Source organism: Chrysochloris asiatica, unplaced genomic scaffold, assembly GCF_000296735.1.
Source record: "Chrysochloris asiatica unplaced genomic scaffold, ChrAsi1.0 scaffold00184, whole genome shotgun sequence".
NCBI classification, from domain to species: Eukaryota; Metazoa; Chordata; class Mammalia; order Afrosoricida; family Chrysochloridae; genus Chrysochloris; species Chrysochloris asiatica.
Genome location: NW_006408702.1, coordinates 2,788,882 through 2,796,809, shown reverse-complemented (window position 1 = coordinate 2,796,809; position 7,928 = coordinate 2,788,882). Strand labels below are relative to the sequence as shown.

At 40.3% G+C, this 7,928-nt stretch overlaps 1 pseudogene; it reads right to left on the bottom strand.

Annotated features, from left to right (window-relative positions):
- LOC102831284 overlaps nt 1–5,859 on the bottom strand; it is a 7,097-nt pseudogene extending 1,238 nt beyond the window's left edge.
- Nucleotides 5,860–7,928: the final 2,069 nt, after the last annotated feature.

Here is a 7,928-nt window from a genome sequence, read left to right as displayed (position 1 = left end):
CTATGAATTGGAACAAACTCAGTGGTACTTAACAATGACAACAATCACTCTTTTTTACATTTCTAATTATTTGTTCAACAAGCATTGAGAATCTACTATGGTAAACTGCTCTCTTTCTTTTGGGCCCTCTTTATTATAATAATGAACATTCCTTTGCTACTCAAGCCTTTCATCTGGAGCATTATGCTTTTCAAGTCCTTGGCTTTGATATTTTTACCTTGCAAATTCCATCATCAAACAAGAGACATTTGAGGTTTGTTTAATTTCATGTTCTTTCCTGTCCCTGTCTCAAGTGCTGCACACCGCATTTCATTCACTATAATTTGTCATCAGTGTGATAAAATCTTTAAAACAATGATAAAATCTGACTTTGTTATGTGGCTTCTGTGGTGGTTTATGAAATGTATTTAGCTGAGACAAAGACCGATTTATACGCCTGTGTTATTGATTTGTGCCTCATTTCTTCATCCTTTAAAATGAAAGCATGGGATTTGAATGAAATGAAAGCATAGAAGCTTCACACTCTAAAATGATAGAATTCTGTTTTAGGAATAATCTTTGGGTGACTTTATATGTGAAGATAGTGGAGAGTGGGAGACAGAGACACAGAAAGACAAAGAGAGATTCAGAGGGAAGAAAAATGAGGAAAGAGAAGAAAGGATGAAAGATCACCAGAAACCAATAGTTGGATTTGTATCTCAGAAGTGAAAAGATTCACTCAAATCAGTATGTTTTGAAATCAGCAAAAAAAAATTTTGTGGCTTTTCAAAAATTGTTGAAAAAAAATTCCCTACATTAAAAAAAGTCAATGGTGCAATAGTTTGCACTCAACTATAATAATAAATGACTCCTGGTGTGGTGCTAGGAACAGCACTAGAGTGTGAACCAGAAAGTCAGCAGTTCAAACCCACCATCTGCTCCTTGGAAATCCTAATTAGTGTTGCTATGAACTGGAACCAACTTGATAACTCTTAACAACAACAACAACACTAAACTAAAGCTAGGAGGTTCTAAGCCACCCAGTGGTGTCAAAGAACAAAGTCCTAGAGATCTGCTTGTGTACAGATTAAAGCCAAGAAAGCTCTATGGAGCAGTTCTACTCTGTCGCTCATGGAAGTACCAGAAGTCAGAATTGATTTGACAACAATTAACTTTGCTTGTTTGACCTAAGATATATTCATTCACTGAGCTGCATTCTGAAGATCCGGGAACAATGAAAAGCTTTTAAAGTGGCACTTTTTACAGAAAGATACCATGCTTGGAAAAGCAGAGGGTCAACAAAAAAGAGGAACAGTTGGGTTGTTGGTACAGTGGCAGCAACAATGGGCTCAAGCATACCAAAATTGTGATCATGGGTGGGGTCTGTGTTGCCTTCTTTTGTGACTAGAGATGATATGAATTGAAATAGACTGATGATGCCTAACAACCTCTGAGTTTTATGCAACTTCTCATACATGCTGTCCTAGCTCCTGGCTCATTCACACTGCCTAGCCCTCTCCGGAGGTTCTGCAAGGGATCTCTTGTTATACTCTCACCTATAAGAACGGAATCCTGGTGTGGAGCTGTAGGATGAGCACTGGACTGCCTGAAGATCGGCAGTTCAAACCCACCAATCCCTCCTCAGAAACCCAATACAGGGTCACTCTGAGTTGAAAACGACTCCATGGCACTTCACAGCAACAACAACAACCTAAGAACCAGCCTGCTATGCCCATTTTGGTAACTGATCAGACGCTCTTGGCCTGCTCAGCTTCTCACTTGTGTGTGCTTAGGGAGCTGGGCTCTCGCTCAGCCTGGGTTTCAGGACTCTTGCTCACACAGGCATTTGCATGAGTCTCTCTCAGCATGCCCACTCCTTTCGACCATGGAGCCATTAGGGAGGTGAGAGGGGTGCACTGCTAGAGGGGTAACATCAAAAGTACCTCAGGGTGGTGGGTGTGGTCATAAGGACAGGGGCTTGCCCTGGCAGTGTCGTCATCCTTCACCCATGCAATAAATCTTCACCATCATCAACTCTTTCCACCTGCCACCCGCCAGTCATGTGGACCTGGGACCTGCCTTAGAGTACAGAGAAGAGTTTCTGGCTTGGTCAATGGGAGACAGAAGGAGCTGCAGGAAGCCAGCGAGAGGCGGAGCTGCGAATCGGGGAATCTGGCCCTGCAGTGGGACAGGGGTGGGGTATGCAGTTCACCAAGGGTTATTGGTTCACCCATCCTAGTAATACCACCGTTCCTCTGTCAGTTGGTGTTCTGTGGTGGCTTGTGTGTCGTGATTCTAGAAACTATGCCAAAGGTATTTTAAATATCAGAAGGATCACCCACGGTGGACAGGTTTCGGATAAGCTTCCAGACAAAGACATACGAGGAACACGAAGAGACAAAATACTTTGGAATATTTAGTCACTGAAAATCTTATGAATAGCAGTTGAACACTGTCAGCACCAGACTATTAAATATTGAAACACGATGAAGAGCACCAGAATATTGTCAGATATAATGCGGGAAGATGAGTCCATCAGGTTGGAAGGCACTCAAAATGTGACTAGGGAAGTAGAGTTGACTGTGATGATGAGAATGGAGTAAAGTCCTGGGGACCTTCATTTCCTGATGGGGCACAACTCAAAATGAAGAGAAACAGCTACAAAAATCCATTAATAATCAGAACATGGAATGTATGAAGTATGAATCTAGGAAAATTGTAAATTGTGAAAAATGAAATGGAAAGTATAGGCATCGATATCCTAGGCATTAGTGAGCTGAAATGGACTGGTATTGGCCATTTTGAATCTGACAATAACATGGTTTACTATGTCAGGAATGACAAATTGAAGAGGAATGGTGTCACATTCATCACCAAAAAGAACATGTCAAGTTCTATCAGGAAGTACAACACTGTCTGTGATAGAATAATATCCATACGCCTACAAGTAAAACCAGTTAATACCACCATTACTCAAATGTATGCACTAATCACTAAAGATAATGATGATGAAATTGAAGAATGCTACCAACTTCCTCAGTCTGAAATTGATCAAACATGCAATCAAGATGTATTGATAATTACTGGTGATAGGAATGCAAAGGTTGGAAACAAAGAGGATCAGTAGTTAGAAAATATGGCCTTGGTGATAGAAACAATGCTGGAAATTGCATGATAGAATTTTGCAAGACCAATGACTTGTTCATTGCAAATACTTTTTTAAAACAACATAAAAGACAACTATACACGTGGACCTCACCAGATGGAATACACAGAAATCAAATTGACTACATCTGCGGAAGTAGATGATGGAAAAGCTCCATATCATCAGCCAAAACAAGGCCAGGGGCAGACTGTGGAAGAGACCATCAATTGCTCATATGCAAATTCAGGCTGAAGCTGAAGAAAATGAAAACAAGTTTGTAAGAGTCAAAATATGACCTTGAATAGATCCCATCTCAAAAGGTTTTCAGGAGCTCTGGTAGCGTAGTGGTTATGAATCAGGCTGCTGACCTCAGGGTCAGCAGTTCAAAACTACCAGCTGTTCCATGGGAGAAAGATGAGGCTTTCTGCTTCCGTAAAGATTTACAGACTTGGAAACCTTGTGCAAGGTCGCTGTGAGTCGGAACCGACTCCACGGCACATAACAACAAAGGTTTTCAGTGACTAAATATTCGGAAATAGTTCATCTCTCCTTCTTCCTAGTCTGTCTTTGTCTGGAAGCTCATCTGAAACCTGTCCACTGGGTCACCATTCAGGAATTTAGAGATCATCTGAAGGACTGATTTGATACATTAGACACTAATGAACAAAGACCAGAAGAGTTGTGGGATGACATTAAGACTATCATACAGGAAGAAAGCAAAAGATCATTAAGAAGATAAGAAAGAAAGAAAAGACTAAAGTGGATGTCAGAAAAGACTGTGAAACTTGCTCTCTAGCATAGAGATGCTAAAGCAAATGGAAGAAGTGAGGAGGTACAAGAGCTGAACAGAAAATTTCAAAGGGCAGCTTGAGACTACAAAGTCAAGTGTTATAATGCTAAAACTTGGGGTTAGGTAATCAGAAGGGAAGAACCCTCTCAGCATTTCTCAAGCAGAGGGAAGTGAAGAAAAAATTCACACTTCCACTTGCAGTACTGAAGGATTCTATGGACAAAATACTGAATGATGAAGAATGCATCAAAAGAAGATGGAAGGAATCACAGAGCCACTGTAACAAAAAGAAATGGTCAATGTTCAACCATTTCAAGAGGTAGCATATGATCTAGAGCCAGTGGTACTGAAGGAAGAAGTCCAAGGTGCACTGAAGCCATTGGCAAAGAACAAGACAATGGGAATCGATGGACTACAAACTGAAACCTTTCAACAAAGTGATGCTGTACTGGAGGCACTCACTCATCTCTGCCAAGAAATTTGGAAGACAACTACCTGGCCAGCTGACTGGAAGAGATGTATATTTGTGCCCATTCCAAAGAGAGGTGACTCAATGGAATGTGGAAATCATTGGACAGCATCACTGATATCCCATATGAGTAACGTTTTACAAAAGGTAATTCAGAAATGGCTACAACCATATATTGACAGAGAACTTCCAGAGGTTCAAGCTTGTTTCAGAAAAGAACATGCATGGAACGAGGGATACCATTGCTGACATCAGATGGATCTTGGTTGAAAGCAGAGAATTCCAGAAAGATATTTACCTGTGCTTTATTGACTATGCAAAGGCTTTCGATTGTGTGGATCATGAAAAACTATGGACAACACTGAGTATTCTGGAACACTTGATTGTATTCATGAGGAACCTGTACATAGACCAAGAGGAAGTTGTTCGAACAGAACATGGGAATACTGAATGGTTTAAAATTAAGGAAGGTGTGCACCAGGGTTGTACTCTTTTACCTACTTATTCAACCTGTATGCTGAGCAAATAACCTGAGGAGCTGGATTATATGAAGAAAAACGTGACATCAGAATTGGAGGAAGACTCATTAACAACCTGAGCTATACAGATGATACAACCTTGCTTGCTGAAAGTGAAGAGGACTTAAAATACTTACTGATAAAGATCAAAGACCTCAGCCTTTGGTATGCTTTGCATCTCAATGCAAAGAAAACAAAACTCATCATCACTGGACCAACGAACAATATCCCTCTAAATGGAGAAAAGATTGAAGTTGTCAAAGACTTCATTTTTCTTGGATCAACCATCAACACTCATAGAAGCATCAGTCAAGAACTCAAAGAGCATATTGCGTTGTCTAACCTGCTGTACAAGATCTCTTTAAAGAGTTGAAGAGCAAAGGTGTCAGCTTGAGGACTAAGGTGCACCTGACCCAAGCCAGCGTATTTTCAATAACCTCATATGCATGTGAAAGTGGTAAATAATGAATAAGGAAGACCATAGAAGAATTGATTCGTTTGGGTTATGGTGATGGACTGCCAAAAGATCAAATAGATCTGTGTTGGAAGAAGTACAGCCAGGAATGTTCCTTGGAAGTCAGGATGACCAGACATTGTCTCTTATATTTTGGACATATTGTCAGGAGGGACCAGTCACTGGACAAGAATATCATGTTTGATAAAGTGGAGGATTGGACATAAAGAGAAAGACCCCCAGTGAGGTGGACTGGCATAGTGCCAGCATCAATGGGATCAAATATAACAATGATTGTGAGATTGTGAGGTTGGCCCAGAACTAGGCAGTGCTTTGTTTGTTGTACATATGGTCACTTTGAGTGATACTGACTCGATGACACCTAGCAACAACAATAACAACAAGTGACACCACAGCCCTCTGGTTCTGATCTGGCCAGGAGAGGAGAGGAGAATCCTGGAGCTTAGTTACCGGTGGCCAGGAGGACTCTCGTTTTTCCTCCATGGTCTCAAAGGACAGCCTGCAAAATACCACACTCAGAAATCAAAGCACGTCCCAGGGTTTGGCTACTCAGATAACTGATGGCTATCTGATCACCTACTGTGTCATTACAAAGGCAAATTGTCCACATCACCAACCTGGTGCAGGAAGGCACTTTTCTGCTGATGGAAACCTAGTAGTTTCACATTCACTATAAGGGGAACTTAGAGTTGCATATAAGAGATTTTGCAAATAAACAAACTCCTGGGAACCAGCTATGCTCCCCAAAGCAGAAATGAGGATAGTAACTTCTCAAAACACCATGATTTGGACAATCAAGGGAGAAAAGCACTAGTGAATGTTGGACCCTATCCAGAGAAGCAGTGATACTTGAGAAGGAGGCAGAGATGAGGATATGGAGAAATAGAGTAGCTGAGGACTCTAGACTCATGGACAGAGAAAGGCTGTGTACTGGTGGCCAGGAGACAGGCTTGCAGAATGTGCCCTTTGGTTGCTTATATGGTTATATATTCCTGAGTGTTTTTGTGTACATCCCTCCTCAAAACAAAACAAAACTGAGGGAATAGAAGCAAAAGTACTATTGAATGATGATGCATGGAGGAGACTGTGATCATCACAATGAAATGATGAGTGTAAAACCAATGCTCTCTTGTGTAAACTATCACTCAGTTCACAATAAAATTTTTTTTTAAAAATTCCATTAAATGCAAAAGAAACCCCACCGTGATTTCACTTGATTTTCTGATTAATCAATTGTCTTTGCCACTTCTGAATTTGATCTTCATCTAAAGGAAAACAAGCAAGCCAAGGATAAACATTAATGAAACAAATCAAGAAGTGGTTGGAAAATCACCAAAATGAGACTTTCTGTTTTAAATCCTATTTCCTCGTACTTTAATATGTAAGAGAAAGATTCCAGGGATGAAAAAGAAGCTGAACAGTTGATGAGAAATTATCCAAGAATCTAGTGGTAATTAAAAAAAAAAAAAATCTAAACTTGACTTTATTCTGCATCAAAAAAAGGTCATATTCTCTATTTCTGTCCTAACTGTACTGACCTAAAAATCAACAAATCAACAACCAGTGAAGTTGAGTTAATTCCAACATATGGTGACCCATGTCTATAAGAGTAGAACTGTGCCCTATAGGGTTTCTAATAGCTGATTTTTCTAAAGTAAAATTTCAGGTCTTTCTTCCAAGGTGCCTCTGAGTGGACTAAAATCTCCAACCTTTAAGTTAGCAGTCAAGTGCTTAAGGGTTTGTACCATGCTGGCATTCAGTAATTATTTAACTGTTTTTTTATAAAGCATGTAAAAGATATGAGATGCTATGGACTTTCTCTCATCTAAAGCACAAGTAGGGAACTCTTAAAATAACTCTCTCATCCTCCTGGGGGAAGGGAAAGAGGAAAAGAAAACGAATTCCACCATGTCCAGTGTCTCAGAGCGGGCCTGCTGAGGAGGAACGCAGAAAGTTGCTCATGGAATCGTGGTTGTCAAAGGAGATTTTTCAGTTTGGGAAGCTCTAAGCATTTTCCTCAGTGGAAATTTGTAGCTTCCTGATATAATTATATACATTATAGGAGTCAGTTCTGCAGCCTTTTGAATGTCTGGTATGGAACATTTTTTAACTTAATTTCTAAATCAAACAACTAAGGAGGGAAAAAAAGAGGAGGTGAGAAAATATTACCTGTGGAAATGACTTCATCTGTGAGACAATGTAATTATTGGATTCTCAAGTGATTTTTCCTTTTTAAAATAAAATGAGTATTTTATTACCTTGTTGTTGTTGTTGGTGCCATCGAATTGGTTCTGACTCATAGTGACCCTATGCACAACAGAAGGAACACTGCCAGGTTCTGTGCCATCCTCACAATTTCTGTTATATTTGAGCCCATTGTTACTGCCACGGTGTCACTCTATCTCATGGGAGTTGGGGGATGTCTTTTTCTTTCTTGCTGACTTTCCACCTTATCAACATGATGTCCTTCTCTGGGGACTGTACCTCCTCTAACATGTCCAAAGTATGAGAGACGAAGTCTCACTATCAGTCTTCTAAGGAACATGCTGGCT